The following is a 19,490-nucleotide window of genomic DNA, read 5'->3' as shown; positions in this document are numbered from 1 at the left end:
AAAAATGTTTAAACTGATGTACTCTGATATTGGTGGGATGTGAGTTCCATTTTCTGACTGCTTTAATGGAAAAGGTTGTCTTTCTGAGTGCAGTGACACAGTCAGCTCCCACTGGGGCTCAATTCTCCAGCTGTTGCTGTATAGCCGTAGGGGTGAGCACACATATATTTTTTATTTTTATTTATTTATTTATTTAAAATAATGTTACGGTAATGATAATCGCTTGGCTTTTTACCCTGAGTTTTCAGTGTTTGTTAAGGGTGTGGAGTGTGTTGGAGCCAATGTCTCAAGAGTAAATATGTAAATGGTGTCCCCTAGTGGCTACATGGAATAAGGACTAATTAACATGGCTGTGGCGCCGATAATTAGAGCAGGTGTGTGTTTGAACGGGGAAGGCACTGCCGACAAACAGTTTTTTTTAAATCTTTATTTTATTTTTTACCAACCCCTGTGCTCTATCTTGATTTTCAACCAAATACTAGCCAAAACATATTTTGAATTGATTTAGGCTAGTTTGATTTCAGCTGATACTATTTTATTTTGCTTTGATATATTTCTTTATTTGATGCATGCATCATAGCTCTTTTTTGTTTTGGTTATTTACTGAAAGCCATTGCGCCACACGCATGCACGCTCATACAAAATCAAACAAACAATATCCTGCTTCGTGGATTACTTCAGACGTCCATCTATCAAGATCATCAAAACGTGAGTAATACAAGGCAAAGAAAAGTTGATACATTGGAGCGCGTATTACTGTCCCGAAGGCGTTTTCTGTGGCTTCATTGAATTTAGGCTATATCTATGAACAGAAAGCCAGAACATAGTGGTTTGAGTGTAGCACACCCGTGGGGACCAATGTTTATACACTGCCAATCATAATGTACTATCTTATATGGTATATCAGGAATAAAACATAACTAAGCTATGGCCTAAGAAATTTGAAGGAGTGTTTTGGGGGTCTGGATAAATTAAGCTACGATGTGGTACCGTCTAAAGCCCTAGTCTGCATTGGAAAATGGGTAATGCTGACCTGACCACTTCTGGTAACTCATTCCACCACAGGAGGTATAATTTCATGTCTGTTATGTAACCAGTGCGACCTCCCGCATAGATAATTCTGTATTTAAAACGTAGTTTGTGTGAATTTCCGCATGCTGTGTGCTATGTACATTAAATTACACTAGGGGGCGACATTACATCACGCATTGCCCGAAGAGTTACATTAATCATACAGTACATCGGCGTTTACATTAAATCACATTCCGCCATTATATCCCGACAGTTTGTGCCCATTATAATAAATAATAATTATTACATTTTATAAATTCAGGGTTTATTTAAACATTATATGACAGCATAAGAACTTCAATGTAAGCATAAAACAATGCAGTAAATTAGTTTACCTGATTTGTTAAACAAAAGAAGGAACATAAAATAGCTGTGTGTTTCAGTGTATTACTATACATTATATTTAGAAATAATATAATTTTTTCAAGCTTTCAAATATTGATCATATCATTGGGTCAACTGGTTTTTTGAGATTTACAAAATAACTCTCACTAATTAATAAAAAATTACTTGCTGGCTAACATAGTATGACATAGTTAACTGACACCATCTTAGTGAATGTAAAACTGTAGATGAACTACCATAAATATGAAATTTATATTTGATGATACACAAAATGGCATATTTTACTTGTTGCTGTCAAATGCCATTGAAATGTATGTTTTGATGGATGTATGTTTTGATGGATGGATGTAGCTTTATTTCTCTGAGTATGCAGAAAATCCATTTGTGTGTTAGTGACAGTTAGAAAATCTCAATGAGTTTCACCCACTCCCTCAATCACGAATTAATTTTTTTTTTCTCTGTCATTCATTCGATCCTAAACTCATTCACTCTCACTTACATACTCACTTGTTCTCTCTCACTCGCCATTATCACCCCCATACCCACTTTTTCTGCAGTTGGAATTCAAGAGCAAAGAGCTAATCACAACCATAGCCCAGTCATCCAGCAGCTGATAACCGTGACAGAGCTCCTCGGTCTGCTTCTCAGGTAGCTATCTGGTGGCTTCTAGATGGAGCTTGTGTCTAAAGTCTAAGGTTAGTGCCCACCACCAAGGAGTGACAATGGGACATAACAGTCCAGTGAGACTGTGAGCTCCTTATCTCTCTCTTGTATAATGGACATCAGTTTTGCAAACAGATGCTAAGTAGGTGCCACCTCCGGCAGGTAGAATATTAACATGGAGTGTCTGCTTTCATCTGACAAGTTTGTAAGGTTATCTTATGTAATTGTGTTATTACTGATTCATAGTATAATGCATTTTTATAATTGGAAAAAACTTTGACAATAGTTACCACATCAGAAAATTTTAGGAAAAACTCTTCAGTTTTCTGTAGTGTACATTATTTTGTTAAAATATATGTAGTTCCAGATAAGACAGTCTGTCACACAGGCCTCAGGGTGGCCAAGTCTACCCCCCCCCCCCCCCCCCCACCCCACCCCACATGGACAGTAAATCTCCCACAGGCGACTCTTTCTACCGCTAGGTGGAGGTTTTGCACCATGTCAGGGATAAGCAAGGTCAAATGCACACACATTTTTCAGCCTCCTTTGTCTATGTTTATATATCCTATCTGTATTCCAGAAGAAAGAAATGCCATGTTTGAACATTCAAGAAACCTGCTATAAGGAAGTCTATTATGTACATTAAAGTTCAAACATGCGATTCTTTGCAGACTCGGCAATATCAGTAATGAAGGAGGCCATGCAATTCAATCACCTTTGCTTTCCCCTTTACTTTAAATAACTCATTTTGCACACACAGGCAGTTTCATACCAAACTTAACTACAAATGGGAGAAGGAATAGGATGGGCTGAATGGAGTTTAGCACATATGTGCACACACACACACACACAACACACATATGCAGGCACACGCACATATACACACTTCAGCTGCTGACAGCTGGGCCCAGAAGGGGGATGCCCCCTCAGGAGGTGTAGGTACAAGGTGAACTCTGGGAGGTTTGCTGAAGGAAATGGCACCATGTCACACACCATGAAAGGGCCAAACAAAAATGATGGCGCCTGAAGATTTGCCTGGAGTTTGGGAAGCGAGGGGCTTTGTTCAGAGCAGCGGGAGATGAAGAAATAAGATTATCCATGCAGGACCAAGCAGCTGCCACCGCGTCCTAGGGAGAGGAGCGCAGAGACAGAGGAAGAGAAAAGAGGCAGGCCCAGTGAAATGACATCTGAGATGTGATGGTCATTAGTGTACAATCACACACAAATGCCGTTCACCGCACACAGCTGACAACGAAAGCAGCAGGCTGCTACAGATTAGTACCAATGTGGACCCACTATTTAATTCCCTCATTAGAAATTACTGACCGTTAATAGAGACTGGGGGCTGCTATTTCAGGTTCCTGTTGGTCTGTCAGAAGTGTAGTCCGCTCTGCAGCAGCATGAAAATTGGAGGCACTATAAAAGGAACACTCATACTTATTTGCATGTTTTTGTAATGTAGCAGATTCTCTTGTACAGGCCTCCACAGTCACCTTTGAGGCATCTGTCAATATGCCTTGGCAAAGTGTTAGGAAAGTCAGGCTTATAAATGTGCTTATAAACATTCATGCGTTTCTAATTATGAAATTAATCTATTGAGGTTTTTGAATAGGGGTACATGTTTAAGTGGAAATAGTAAGACCAAAAAAGGAAGCCTCTGTTGTACAATTAAATTGTATTTGCCACAAATTTATATTTTGGCACAGATTTATGTTTGTGTGACTGTGGTTGTCTGTGCATTTGTGTGCGTGGGTGTCTTTCTGTGTTCAACTGCCTGTGAATTTGTGTCTGTTGATAAGTGTCTCTGTGGCTGTGTTTGTGTTGAGTGTATTTCTGCTATAGTGTGATTGGCTTATGTCTATGTGTCTGTGCGAGTCTCTATGGAACTGTGTTTGTATCTGTGATGGAGTCTGAGTCTGTCATATCAGACTATCATCTGACTGATGCATCAGTGAGTTCAAATATAAGTGTATCTGTGGGGATGAGTCTCTCTGTGTCCATGCTTGTGGCTGTATATGTGGTGTCTGGAACTCAGGAGTGGCTGTGAAGGTGGGAGGAGACAGTAGTGGGCTTTGAAGCATCAAACAGTATTCTTCTCTTTCTTCCTGTTCTTCCTCTTCTCCTTCTTCCACTTCCTACATTTCCATCCCTTTCCCATGATCAGAAACCCACAGAATTCAGCAGGCATGTCCAGTATAGCTGCCAGTATATTATGCATGACACCCGTGCCTCTGACACCCTAGATGGCACTGCAGCACCACCTGAAAAATTGCAACAATGGAAAAAATAATTATGGCCATTCTGTTTCATGCACATGCACCAAATTTCCACATGTACCTCCTCATCCTGAACAAATAAGTTCATAGACCCCTTAATGTCCACCATATTGGATATTTCTGTCATTTCAAATGTTTTGTAAAACAAACTTTTTTGTACTTCTACAATGTTTGTCCATTTCTCACCGAAATTGGCATGTGTGATTTACAATGCAATACTGTGTTAAATACTGTGTTCAATAATTCAATTTAGCAAAAATGGTTGACAAATCCCAGTATGTGCATATGACCACAAATTTATGTCACTTGCAACGATACTTCCGGGAATTGATAGCCAGATTGTGGAGTTTCCCTCTGTCCAAGATTCTTAAAGATAATTGAATATGAATACGCATAAATTGAGCAATAGACATTTAACCTTTCCAGTTTTTGAATTATTTGAAAAACAAACTTCATTGTACTTCTCCTACAATGTTCGTCTGATTCTTACTAAATTTGCCATGCAGGATCTACAGTATATCCCTATGTTAAATTGAGAAGAACGTTTTCATTTCTTCAAAGATCACACACAAATTATGTATATAGTCTCAGATTTAGCTTGATTGCAATGATACTTCAAAGGATGAGAGAAATCCATGTTGTCTATGAGCATGCACAGGCATGCAATGTTATACTTCAATATGGCCTATAGGGGGCTCTTTCTGCAATTTAATTTGGATTGGTGCCATAAACCCAAATTGTATGAAATTTGACTAGGCTCACCCTTGGTGCTTGGCCCCTGACATTGCTGCTTGCAGCTATATTTGTGTGTCTGTGTTAGTTTAGTTGATTGGTTTGTTGGCTGTGGTTTGTCTAATTAGTATTATTAGCCTTAGTATTGAGTATGTCATTGAACAACTGAAAAATATTTACAAAATTTAAACTGACATTTTAATTTCAAAGCTATTCTGTGACACATTTCACTCTGTATATCCAAGCATACTGTTTACGTTATTTTATCTGCATTATTTTGCAGTTCTATTGTAATTATTCCCAAAAATACATCTGTATAATCATAGTACTAATATAAATGTTCTGCATTGTGCATTGTAATACACAGCAGTGCATGTAATACACGGCATTAAAATCAAGAGATGTACTTGCCTTTATTTAGTTTTATTTTGGGGTGCAAGATGAGAGTTGTGTTCATCCGAAATGCAGTGAAATCAGTTTTATATTGTATTTTCCCAGTCCATATGATTGCAGGTTACTCAATTAGGCAGACTAATTCCATTACTCCTGGACCAATCAGAAATCCAGAGCTAAATAACATCACTACCAATCACAATTGCTGTACTGAATGACACCGCCACCAATAACCTGATTCCTGTGCTGAATTCAGCCAATCGTCCATTGTTTAGGTAAGAACAGAAAGCTGAGATTAAACACAGATGGGGAAGGGCATGGGTGTGGGGGATGCGGGTAATCCATCATGGCCAGATTTTCAATTTGTGATCATAGTTATCAGTTTATTCAGCCCCAGATATTCATTTTCCTTTTATGAAAGCAGCTCCCACATTGGCGGTATTGGGCGTGTGTTAAATCTGGCCGATCTTTGAGGCCATTGTTGGTGCAGAGCGGCAGAATCGATAGCCGTGTGTCACGCTTGACACTCGAGCCTCCGGGTGCTTCCCAAGGCCGCGGCAGAGGAGCCGCGCGTCAGCCCCACCTGCAGAATAACTCCCCGCGCCTCGTTCCCAATGCACACAGGTCACGGGCAGGGCAGCACTCCTGTGTAGTCTGGCGGGACGGTGTTTACACACGGCTTTTCTCTGTTTCTTTTGGGTTTTGTACAGATTTACACTGTGCCAGCCAGTCCAGTGTCTGATAGTCTTTATCTCCAGGGGAGTGTGTTTAGAGAAGTCATGTTTTCAGCATATCCAAGCGCTTGACTGGTTCTCATGAAATATGTGAATTGATGGGCATCTCATTGTTTAAACTCCTCTTGGAACTTTACATAGCATCATTTACTGCCTTTAGCACCTTTAGCCAGGGTAATCAGCGCGAGTCATTTATTGAGCAATATTGTTATACATTTTCATTTGAAGTTATCCAGGTGATATACACTCAGTGAAACAAGTGTTCCATTCTCAAAAGGGAAAAAACTGAAAATCTTATCATTTCCAACTACAACAGCAATGCCACATGAAAAATGCCTCCAAGTACTTAAAAATGTTTTTAAAATCATAATACAACTGTCTTGGATGACAAAATCATGCAGCAATGAAAATATTTTCAAAAGTATTTATTTCATTTTTATTGAATGATCCTTGCAGTGTATGTTTTGGTACAGAGGAAGATATGGTTCTTTAGATTAAGACCAGAGGCTCATGTCCCCTACAGGAGACAAAATTGAATTTCTGGGTCTTAGGAGGCTACACACAAATTAAGTGTGGTGGTGACCATGTGGTGCGACTCAGGGAGGCAGACAAGGATTTTCGCCTCGTTGACACATCCACTCAATAGAAAGTATACACTGAGAGTATGATGCGTGTATTCAGTACTGGTATATGCAAACAGGCTGAATTTTCCCGGTAGAAAGGGTTTTTTTTCTCAGCATCCATAAATAAAATCAGCAGACGCTCATAATTTATTTTTTAACACTGAGGACGTTTACGACCCACCAACCCTGAAATTTTCAAAATAAAGTATAATTTAGACTTTTAAAATTACACTTTAAACCTTTGTTTATTTAACCAGGAAAGTCAACCGTTTACTCATTATTCATTTAGTTCAATGGGTAGGGAATGCATGGGATGGTAGAGTCAATCAGCCAAAATGAAGATTTTGTGGCAAGATCAAGATAGACAGGTTTTGTTATTTGACCTGAACATTGCAGTGCAGCTAGCCCCCATTCTTTATATTTAATAGATTTTAGTTGATAAATACACTGTGCAAAGGCATGTCAAATGTATTACCGTTGGCCGTTGCTTTCTGCAATGTGCAAGATTAAAACAGAGGGCTGGTGTTTTCACTATTCAGAACCAAGGGATGAAGGCATAAATGTTCATTTGGAACAATCACATGGTGCATGGTAAAAAGTTATTGATTATAAAATAAATCATACAGTACCAGCGCACTGTCTCCCAACAGAGAAATCGGGCAATTGAAAAGCAACCAAGCAGCATTTCCATCGCCTGGGCCTTTTACAGGTGAAGTGCAAGCAGGTGAAGTATATGACTGCATTCCAGCATTTCAAATGCACACTTCATCTCAGTTGTGTCAACAGACTGGTAGTTCTATAATTTCATTACATTTTTGCTTTTCTATGAAATGAGCCAAAACCAAACCGGGTTTAAAAAAAAAAAAAAAACATTTTGAAATATTTACTTGTTTACCTGTTGGCAGGTCCATTTCAGATGCTTATGATACTGTACATTTTGTGTGCTTTATTGGCAGTGTTGTCTGCTTTTTGATTATTGCAGTTCTGAGGTCTGTGGCATGTTTATTACTTTTGCGAAGTGAAGGCAAGTTGCCGGGTAAAAAGTTATTAAGTGCATGGGTGTAATTTTCTACTTTTTCGACACTAGCCCTAGTGAGAGACGAAGTGCCGGGACTAATCAATAAAAGTGTCAACCCTAAATGTTACACAAGGTCGCTGCAATCCTAAGGTCTCTATGAAAGAATGTATTTGCGTTCGCTCGAGATCATCAATTGTGTTCGCTGACACAAATCTGAGGTCACTGCACTGCAGTGTTTACTTTGAATTTACAAGTATGTGTCAGGGCAGTTTGGCTTTCCTTAACTTTCATATATATTACCTTGTTTTTTTTATGGAGGTCTGTATGTAAGATAAGTCTCATTTGTGGAGTGAGAGTGGAATTCATTTGGAATGGCTAGACCAATTACATAGCGATTATTCTGCTAATAAAGAGTTGATTCCTGCAGTTGGCACCAGGGACAGCCTGTGATTTAAAGCTGCCCCTTAGAAGGGGAGGCACAGAGTGGCTCTCTGTGTGGCTTCAGCCAGAAGAAAGGTGGCCTCCTGTGATGTGGATGCTGTTTCTGTAGAAGTTGATGTTTCCTCTTGTTTTCTAGTGCTTCAGTGCAACTGGTAGCCATGTTCTAAGACATATGCAAAACCTTTTAGCTCACACTAAATTAGTAACACAACCATTGATTGGTGCAAAACAAATACCATGGCCAATAATCGGCCATGTTATTGTTTTTTGCGTGCGCTATACGGTTTTGCACATGCTAAAGGTCTTTGTAACTCAGGCCATTTAATGGCAGTATTTAGTGTTCAAAAATTTAGTAACTGTCATTTTTACTTTTTAAAATCTTAGACTATAAGACACAGAGCCAGAAATGGTTCAGAACGTTCTTAATGTGAAAGTTCCTTAACCTACTTAAATGTACATCATATCCTTAATGAAATTGCACAGGAGCCATTGCATTACCATTTATTTAGATATAATCCAGTAAAGCAGCAGACTAATATTTGCCTGAAGAAGAGGATGTTTTATTCGGGTTGTTTAAAAGCTAATCATTAGGAATAATTAAATACCACTTCTTTGCTTTACTAAGGGCAACTTGTGATAAGAACACCACACATGGCTTTAAAAATGGTTATTACTTCCCTTCCTTCTTATCTATCTGTGTTCACTAACCAGTATGTAAATGTCATTATGATAAGATGCAATTCACATTCACCTATTAGGCATTGAGTATTCCCCTAAACACTTCTCTGTCTGCTCAAATTATTTCAGGATCATTTGCTGGAAAAGCACAACCTGTTAGGTGGCTGTAATTAGAGACTTACTATCACTCTGATGCCTAAGAACCAGCTGTCAGTGTATGCGTGTGTACATCCGAACAATGCAGCACACACGTATAACAGATTTTCAGAACCAAGCTGAGTACTGTAAAATAAGACCAAAAAACTACCAAATCTAGCGTAGGCGAAGATTCAGTTTGTTGACTCAGGTGTTTATGGCATTTATGCTCAAAATGGGGCTCATGCAGTGAGTTTGTATATTTGTGAATGTTACAGCTGCAAGTGTATCCTCCTCTGGGGAAAAAGTGATAAGTTGCGAACATGCAGTTAAATGTCAATTATAAACAATGTATTCTAACATAAATTGATATTTGTATAAGTGTTCATTTACACTTTTAGATGTGCTTTGCTTCATGCTTTACCATGTAACTGTATTGCTGTGCCACTGCATAGAAAATGTACTGCTTTTTATGGCATGTGTTTATTTTATGAATTGATTTTGTTGTGTGATTATGGCAATGCTCCACAGCATACACACAAAAATTAGAAAATGTTTGTGCTGACAAGTTGACAAAGGTCATATAATAATCGGCAAATGTTTTAATTGCCGAGTAATTCCTAATGGCTGCATTTAAACTATTTTCCACACAATCTCTTTAACAGAGCAAATACTTTAATCAGATTTATTTCAAACAGCTGCACTATAAAACAGGCCGTTTACAACATCTTACCATAAAGCTGTGTAACATAATCAATAGTGACATATGATTTAATGTCAACTTTTCAACATTACATTCAGCCACAAGGAAATTACATCATTCAGATGAAGCAAGCTGTTCGGTTTCTGATTCTCACTGTGAGCGCCTGGCCTCTTTGAAACCGAACAATTCAATTTGATTAATTAAATTTATGATCAAGAATTCCGTTGAGAGTTAAATTCACATTATATTAAGTATTAGTAATATTTGAACTTACAAAGCAGAACTGTCTTGCTTATACCTTTCTAAGAAAATATACCAGTAAAGGTTTATTCTCTTTAGTTTGTTTGTTTTAAATTCAAACATTTTATTTGGAAAAAACAAACTGCCATTCATTGAGCTATGTGCAACGCCCTATGAGCTATATTGACTTAATGTTACAATATATTTTAGGGAAGAATGTTTTGATACACAGCAAGATATATGGTTCCTTTTTTTTTTACTGTTTCGACTCTTTTCGTTGAATTCGCTCTCTATCATTGTATCCTCTCTCTCACTTTCTCTCTCTCTCCCTACCTCTCTCCCTCTCTTTCTCTCCCCCCCCCCCCCCTCTCCCTTAAGGTCATTGGTCAGAGTGATGTTGTGTGTGTGTGTGTCCCAGCTGATAAACATCCGCCAGTAGCCTCTTTTATGCACTGGAAGCTGTGGCCGAGCTAGGGTCAAGGTCAAAGAGGTCACTATAGCCTTTAAGCTGAACCCCCCGTGGGCCGGAGGACAGGCAGTGAGGACAGGACTATTCATCTGCTTAGTCATAAATTTTCTGCTCCAGGGATGTTAAATCTGTGACATCGATTGTTATGCATTTTGCAATGCAGCTTCTGCGTGATGTTTTACAAGTGATCTCAACTGCTCCTTTTCATAATTCCACATGTCACAGCCTGATCACCATTAACACAAAAAACATATTAAAAAATAGACAAACTTTTTGGGAAAATCACTTTTTGGCTAGACAATAAGATTGATACCCATTTCATCCATATGTGTCCAGTACAATAATATTACACAGTATTTATGTTGTGCATGCTAACTGTGCTACCTTTATGAATGGCTGCATATGGAAGTAGCGTTGGCACTGCTAAGTGAAGTGATGGAAAACAAGCGTTGAGCTGGGGCTTGCCAGGTATGCACACTGCAGCCAATAGTACTGCATATCTGGCAACCGCAAACTCACGCTCCAAGGGGCACTGAATAGTTACTTATCACTGTGCCCAGTGGATGGATGCATGTTTATTTGTCAATTAAAGTTCTGAATTTAGCTGTTTATAAAACAACTACAATCTCTTTTTTGGTTCTTATTTTTACTTGCATGTTATAAACTCATCAGATGCAAGTTTAAATAACTCCAGTGTGGGGATGTGAAAGATGTATTTCCATCACTTCACTTAGCAGTGCTAACATTGTATCCATCTGTAGCCATTCATAGGGGTAGCCAGTTAGAACGCAGCCCATACAAGTTGTCTAATTTTGTACTGGATGCACAGGGATGAAATTGATATCAATCTTATTGTCTAACTATGGGTAAAATGGCCTATAGCAAATTTCCCAATAAGTTTGACTTCCTTTAGGCAATATGTTGTCAAGAGCAAGACATATTTCCATAACCTGGAAACAAACAATCATTTTATGAATGTGTAATGATCATGGTCTAAATTAAACAATAATGATGGCAGTAATAAAAATAATAATGATTGTTGTGTAGCAGTATTTGAATCATTTCTACAATCATTTACCAATGTAGCCGATTCCAGTCATAACACTGGGCTTAAATCCTCAGAATGCCGTATGTGGACAGAGTGGATTGCTATTGATCTCATTTGCAATCAATCGATAGCAGAAAGCTGGGATACAAAAAACAATAAAGTGAAAAAATCAGGTCCCAGAACATTCTACACCGTGTGTGTGCCACTACTTGGTCCTGGAACATTCTACCCAGAGTGTGTGTTAATGCTCAATTTTGGAAGATGAAGCCATTTGTTAACCAAGCCATTTGGCTGTAGTGAGAAACAATATGTACATTTGCCAGGGAAGGTTTGTACAGACATGTAGTTGTGTACAAACCTAGTTTGTCATAGAAAGACAAAGCCAGAGAGATGGCAAGTGCTGCTTTCAAAATGGCTTCCCACAAATGTGGGAAGCCATTGTTTTACTATTTGTGCTGCATATGCAAATGATGGAAAGAAAAACAGATGTATGGTACCAGTAGACTAAAACAAATCCTATATGGCCTATTGATTTAATGCTCGTTTTTTACAAGTACAGATGTAAGGTTTTTATCTGTATGTGTATTTCACTGCTCGCTGCCACATAAGCATCATCTGAAGTTTGCTCTGTCATTGGATTTAATTTTAACTGTTTGCACATACTATTAACCTTTTTATTTGTAATTATGAATTTATATTTTTTCTTGCAAACCTGCTTCTAAGCATTAATGCTAAAAAAATAACATGGTTTTGGAGAAGAACATTTTAAAAATTGAATCTGATCAATATCATGTACGGCTCATGAAGTGGTTCAATGATCTGAAATTTCCTTGCTACGCAAACTCCAAATTTGTTAAGTTTGCGTCTGTTTGCTTGGAGCCTCTAGTCATGTTGCAGGAGGAGACAGTGGGTCAACTGGCTAAACTGAGCGTGCTCTCCGTGATCAATCTCAGATGGTGATAATTGATCCGGGGTGTCCAATATAGCACAGCAGAACAGCAGGGCCTGGCCATCTGCATAGCAGCCGCCCTGAAGAGCACAGCAGCCAGGCCCAGGTCTGCATCCCACCCCTGCACTGCCAGCCACAAGATGGGAGCTTCATATCTTATTTCAGTCACACGGTCGGCTTTGGTTTTTTTCCTGTATGAGTGATGAGTCTGGGTGTAATATTCCTGTGGTATGTGAATGATGAGAGCCGAGTAATGGTGGTGATGCTGCATGCATTCTCTTTCTTTTTTCCTCTCTCGCTGTCTTTCTCTCGTACACACAGACAGATACACACATGCACACACACCTACACACACCCACACGTACGTGAACACACACACACACATGCACGCGCACATACACACATGCACACACACCTACACACACCCACACATGTACACGCACACACACACACACACACATGCACGCACACACACACACACATGCGCACACTGCTGTGTGCAGATCAATGGGACTCTGCCTCCAGAAACCCCAGCCAACAACACATTGTGGTTTTTGAAATTTGGGATCAAGATAATGATGGTGAATAATTTTAATAATACAAGTGATATTTTTCAGTGTTAAATGGAGCAATGGGCTAATATTTAAACATAATTATGAGATAATATATAATAAAGATAACTTGTTTGTTCTGAGTACAATGAACTGCAAGATGTCTTTCAAAAGCCCTGCCCAGCATGATATTAATTTGTATTACAGATGGCAGCTCGTATTTTTGTGGTGTAGCCAGGAATTTGTTGATAATCTGGAAGCTACCAGAGAAGCAGCTGTTGGACTTATGCCTTGAATAGTTCCAAACCTGGTTCTGGCTCATTTATTTAAGTTTTCTCTTTTTGGATATAAAAGGAATTTTATTCATACCAAATGTAATTGTTTTATTGGCAGAATCTGGGTTTATAAATGGTGTCACTCACTTTAATTTTTAGTCTATTTTGCTTATTGGATTCTCTTCATTGGACCTGAGAAGATAAATAAATACATCTTTATTTGATAATTTAATCGTTATGCATGTATTTTTTTATAATGTGGCTATATTCTGTTACTAATTTATTACTTTATTATGTATTATATCAAAGTTAAGTTACTCAAGGGTAAATGCATTAAACAATACCACCAGAAAAATTCCTCATACAATATTCAGACTAAGAAAAACTCTGACAATTCAGGCTAGTGCATTTTTATTGTGTTAGTGTCAGATTATTTGTTAAAGTAAACTTCAGAACATAGTAATCTGCTCAGTTTCGTAGCAGTGGTTCCAAATTTCAAAAATAAAAAAATATGCTTCTTTATGAAAGTATGATGTGCTCTCCCTCTGTAATCAAAGGTCCAAATTGATTAGCAAATACACACTTTTAATGTAAAATACAATTAAGCATGGAAGCAATTTTGTCCAAACAAAATCTACAACCCTCAAGCACTTCTAATAAGTGGCAAAATACATTTTCAATTTAAAATACACAAAACGCTGCCACATTCATATAGGTAAATAATAAACTGTGCCATATGAATTCAATTTATACAATTGAATGTTTTTAGGGAAGATAAAAAGCTTCTTTGATCTTTAAATAGTTAAATATTTAATGTGAGCTATATGGCATACAAGGAATACTTGCCACATATTCCTATTATTTTTGCATTATTAGTTGTATTATTGTAAGTTCTTATAATGTAGTTCAAACATTACATTAATTATTATGTGTTTGTATTGTTAATTATATGGAAATGAGGCTTTCTCATTTTTTCCATAGTTCTGAAAATATTGTGAAAATACAGTATCGTCTCTGTGAGTCTATGGGCGACTTTTTTTTTTGTTGGGGGGGGGGGGGGGGGTGACACAACAATACACAAAGCCGACTGTCCTTCAGTGGAACTTAAGTGGTTGTGTATGGCCTGAATCAGGCACACAATGGCTGAGCGCTTTGATTCCCCACTGCTCTGCCAGCTGCGCGTGTCTATTGTCCTCCACGTGCCAGAAAGTGGGGGGGGGGGGAGCTTGGGGGGCTCTCTTCTACCCTGACCACCACCCGTGACAAATGCACTTGTCACAGCATGTGTGTTCATTATGGAAAGTTTGCGAGGACAAAAAAGTTCACATTAGGCATCCTTTAAAGGATGGGTCGTTATGCTTGCTGGGCCAAGACTGGTGTGCACCCACACCGGATGTGTAACAAAGGTGGAAGAACTTCACCCTTATGTTGTCCCAAGTTAGACATCAAACTGGGGGATTTTTTGCCGCGAGCTGAGAAGCCATTTGAATAGAGTATTGTCTGGATACTTATGGTCCATTTGACAAGAGACCTTGCTGTAAATAGAACAATTTGACTGCAGCTGGTGAAGTGTAGCCTTTGACAGAATCCAAATAGCACCGTACCACAAGATAAAAACAGGGTTAAAAATCAATATCGTGTTCTTGTTCATAACAAGCTGCTTCTCTCTGTTGTGGTGATTTATACGAGAAAATTCTGGGTTTATCATAAAGGCAAGCTCCATGTTATATCAATTTAAATTGCTGCTTGCTACCTCTTTTCATAAAATGCCAACTATTGTCTGGAAAAGAAACATGAGACAGTTTGTGATTTCAGTCATTTCAGTGACCATGATTTTTACACCTAACCATCCCTATTTATCCCTATTCAATCATCATCTGTGGTGTGCTTTGACTTTTAATGCATATCTTTCGATCATACTGTATATCACCAAACCCATTTTAAAAGTTGCTACAATACCTTAAATGTTGTAGATTGTCACTGTTTTGCTCTCTGTACTAGATAGCACCACCTGACAGGTGGCTGTTGTAATCCTTCAAAGAGCTTGTGAATGTATTCCCTTCAATAGGGTTGAGTAGCACAATTGTCCTTTTATTTTACTACAAGTTTGCAGTTTATATATATTAAGGATATAATTTTGACTGAAGATCACAATTAAACCTGTATGACTTTGTTGTTCAAGTGTAGTCAATTGTTTTGAAGTACCAGCTTACTGAAGCACACAGAAACATGCATTCTGTACTCTTACCATATGCTGTAAAAAACAATGTTTCTGAATTATTGTAAATGTATAAACAGATGCAGACATTAGTAAAATCATAACACAATGGTATGTACTGTAAGCATGAGTAATCATATTAGAACATTTTTTGGGCTATTTGGTGGGGGTTCAATATTTAAATACTGATTTACATTATATATACAATTAATATAGGACTGCAGGTTATGTTTACAGTCAACCTAAGGCAATAAAAATAACCTGAGGCAAGGTTGTTTTTATTGACTAGCATCCTACTGAAAAAAAGTAGAATAGTCTAATACAGTGTTTCTCAACCCTGGTTCCTGGGGACCCACTGCCCTGCATGTTTTAGATGTTTCCCTGCTCCAACACACCTCATTCAAATGACTGGGTCATCATCAAGCTCTGCAGAAACACACAGTCTAATACAACAGTACTTCATAGCTATTTTAATCTTTTTCCTTTGTTTCAGGTTTTATCCCCATAATGCATTCTGCACTATGCAAAAATCTCTGTTTATTCTTCTGTAGTGAAACAGTGCATGAGGAATGTTGAACTAATTCTTAATTATCTTTTGAAGGCAAAATGTGAATCTTGTTTTGTCCTCTGTGAAATATAATCAGAAAACATCGTTTTAAACCCATTGAAATCCATAATGCTCTTTCACCTCGGCTGTGAGGAATGTCAGCATGTCTTGCTATTCCATTTCCTACATGAGAGTATTAGCTGTACTGAGCAAATGCATTTTGTTTAAGAAAAGATGTGTATTTAAATGCAACAAAAATTGTGCTTTCATTTCAACATAGACCCAAAGTCAAAATAATAGTAAAGCAAGTCTGCCTATGCACGGCACACTTATAGTTTCCATGTACTTGTCCATATATGTTGTATTCAGTGAGAGTAAAGTAGGTCACATTATTTTGGTGCAGGTTGCATTGTATAAATTTAAAGAATTTAAGGATAGAAACACAAATAGTAGTGTACAGTCATATCCCAGCTGTTGACATATTTCAATAAAATAAGTATTTTGTTGTTTTACAATCTACTGAAAGCCTGAAAGTCTCCTTAGCAGTTTCTCACACTTTAAAGGAATGGCCAATGGTAATAACCTTTGAGAACTGCAGCTCATCACAAAATCAGGAACCAGATAGTGCTGATGATTAAAAATGTGCTTTTTCTGATGCTGATTTTTTTTCATATAGAAGCTGAACTGGTCAACAACAACAATGACTGGGACCAGCAGTGCTCTGCTTCATGTAAATTGTAAGTAATTGTCCTTGTTCGCTGTTCAAAGGGTTTAATTCCCTACTGCACCATGAACTGATTTGTCTTTGTCTGTGTGGATAAGGAAAATCACTTATCACTTGCATTAATTGGAAAACATCTTTGTCAACATAACTACACAGATAACAAAATAGATCATTTAGCTTCATGCCTCCTTAGAATAATTCTTATGTGTTGTCTGCACATACTGGCAAATTGCTTAATTAATAGCAGTAAATTAGATTAATGCCCTTTTAGGATGGAGTCAATTAAGCCTTCCCCGATGGAGTAATTTATATTTTAATCAACAGCTGGATGTCCACTGCATATGCAGTCTTTTGAAAATAGAACATTATAATATTATAGAAAATTATAATGGTTAATGTGTATACTCATGGTAAATTGCATTAATTATTTGAATGCTTTATGCATGTATTATGTATTTATTGTCATTTTATTTATTGTAACTCTTGACCAATCAGGTGAAAACCTATTTTGTAACTTTTTTTTTTTTAAGATTGTGTCATATAAAAATCAGCAGACTACAATGCCATGCTATAGAGATGAGACATTTCATGAGGAATCCGTTGAAGACCAATGCATTTTTCACTACAAAATATTAAAATTGTACTCTGTTGGACTGTAGAGGAGAATGTTTGCAAATGAAGGAATGTATGTTCACATCAAAATACTGCCTTGAATTTAAAGTCACATAGAATTAGTTATTGATTGATATATCTTGTTTTTCTGTTGGGTAGATCCTTGGGACAGTTAGTTTTCCTGGATACCTGAAATGCACAGTCTCTTAATTGGCTGGTGTGATGTCACATCAAGACATACTTTATATGTTGAATATAGTTTGTTTAAAATAAACAACGCTGACCCTTTTCTGAATGTAGTTAATTATATTCTGATGAACAGAAACAGTTTAAAGCATACCTTTATTATAAATACAGTTTTCTAATAATGTTTGACTGAGCTGAACTGGTCAGGGTGCTTTTTCCTTCCAGGTGACCTGTGCCTCTCACAGGGCTGAGGTTGTAGTAAAGGATCACTTTTCTATAATTGCATATCATAAATTACTGTTCTGAGAGCCAGTTCAATTTATTTTTATTCTCAGTAGGGTTTTGCGGGAGTGGGGGGGGGGGGGGGGGGGGGACTGTCCATCTGTTCACACTAAGGTTTGCGTTGGACAGTCACTGGACAGACGGCCTTGACGTGTAGAGGTCAGGGTGACCCTTGACCTTGTGGCCGATTGCTGAGGGGCTCCAAATGCAAAGGGAAGGGGCATCTGGAAGGGCGCCTTAGCCCTTTAGTATGGTCGTGTCTTTCTGCACCCTGGAGGGCTGCAGCATTCTGCTCTTCCAGCCAATCGGCTGCACACTGGGGCCAGTGATTCTCCTCTGTTCCAGCTGCCAATAACAGTCCAAGGCACATACTCAGAAAAAAAGTAAAGCCCTTCCAAAAACTACTTATTATTTTTTTATAGGGCACACAAATTCACACTGAATTTGGAATGTGGTCAGTTCACATCATCAGCAGTGCGTGCGTGCGTGCGTGCGTGTGTGTGTGTGTCTGTATGTTTGTGTGTGTGTGCATGCGTGTGTGTGTCTGTATGTTTGTGTGTGTGTGCATGCGTGTGTGTGTCTGTATGTTTGTGTGTGTGTGCATGCGTGTGTGTGTCTGTATGTTTGTGTGTGTGTGCATGCGTGCGTGCGTGCGTGTCTGTATGTTTGTGTGTGTGTGCATGCGTGTGTGTGTTCGGGGAGTGGTGAAGAGGGAGAAATAAACGTTATGCATTGAGATAACATGAACTGATGAAAGCTTTCCCAATTGCCATATTGTCAGAGATCACAGATAAATCTGCACCATGAGGGGAAGAAAGGGAGATGGAAACAGACAAGGAGGATGCAGAGATTGAGATTTATGGAGAACAGCTGGTGATGAATGAGATGCTCTCAACACATACAAAGCCCAGTGACATATCTGATAACCCCAAAGCAAAGACATGGCCAAGTTCCAGATGTGCTGGGTGAGGTGCAGCCCTCTGGCAAATTGTGCTGCCGCAAACCAGTATAAGCATTTTTTATTATTATAAATCAGCCCCTGGTTCTCAGTGGGTGGCAGGTTCAAAGTCATTAAATAGTAACCCAGATAGCTTTTTTTTGTTTGTTTGTTTGTTTGTTTGTTGTAACATTATAAAAACGAGGTCAGTAAATTTTGATGTGCGTATAGGCACGTGGCAGAGTTGGAATGCATGTACATCTTTGTGTGTCTGTGTCTATGAATAGTTGCAAATACAACCACATACAGTGTGTGTGCACTGCGTGTGTGTCATCCCTCTTATAATGGAGCATTGTGTGTGCATGGGATAGTTGTGATGTTGAAAAAAAAGACGCTGCCTCTGAAAAAACATTCTATTTCTATTAGATTTAATAAAAGAAGAAATTGCTGTGTTGCAAAATCTATTGTGAGTGCCTGAACACCCAAATGGGAAAAAAGTGTTTCTTCTTGTACTGGAGGACATCTGATGATCCAAAAAAATAGTGATAGAGATTTTCAATTTCTATCATTTCCACAGTTGATTTCACCCAGATCCAAGTCTCAGGGTACTGTAATTCAGGGTCAGAAGATTGAGCTGCTA

The 19,490-nt window shown here is 38.3% G+C and overlaps 1 long non-coding RNA gene across 6 annotated transcripts in view; it reads left to right on the top strand.

Annotated features, from left to right (window-relative positions):
- The first annotated feature begins 583 nt into the window (after positions 1-583).
- Positions 584-19,490, top strand: part of LOC118214916 — a 99,962-nt gene continuing 81,055 nt past the window's right edge. For 4 of the 6 annotated variants that reach the window (XR_004762722.1, XR_004762721.1, XR_004762717.1 and 1 more), the window contains exons 1-3: positions 584-708; positions 1,974-2,064; positions 16,786-16,846. This is a non-coding gene — a long non-coding RNA (uncharacterized LOC118214916). Of the gene's footprint in view, positions 709-1,973; positions 2,112-16,785; positions 16,847-19,490 lie in introns of all 6 variants that reach the window. The other 2 variants (XR_004762719.1, XR_004762720.1) reach the window with 2 other exon arrangements.

Source organism: Anguilla anguilla, chromosome 16 (assembly GCF_013347855.1).
Source record: "Anguilla anguilla isolate fAngAng1 chromosome 16, fAngAng1.pri, whole genome shotgun sequence".
Classification (NCBI taxonomy): domain Eukaryota; kingdom Metazoa; phylum Chordata; class Actinopteri; order Anguilliformes; family Anguillidae; genus Anguilla; species Anguilla anguilla.
Note: the sequence above shows the minus strand (reverse complement) of the source record. Positions and strands in the feature narration are given on the sequence as shown.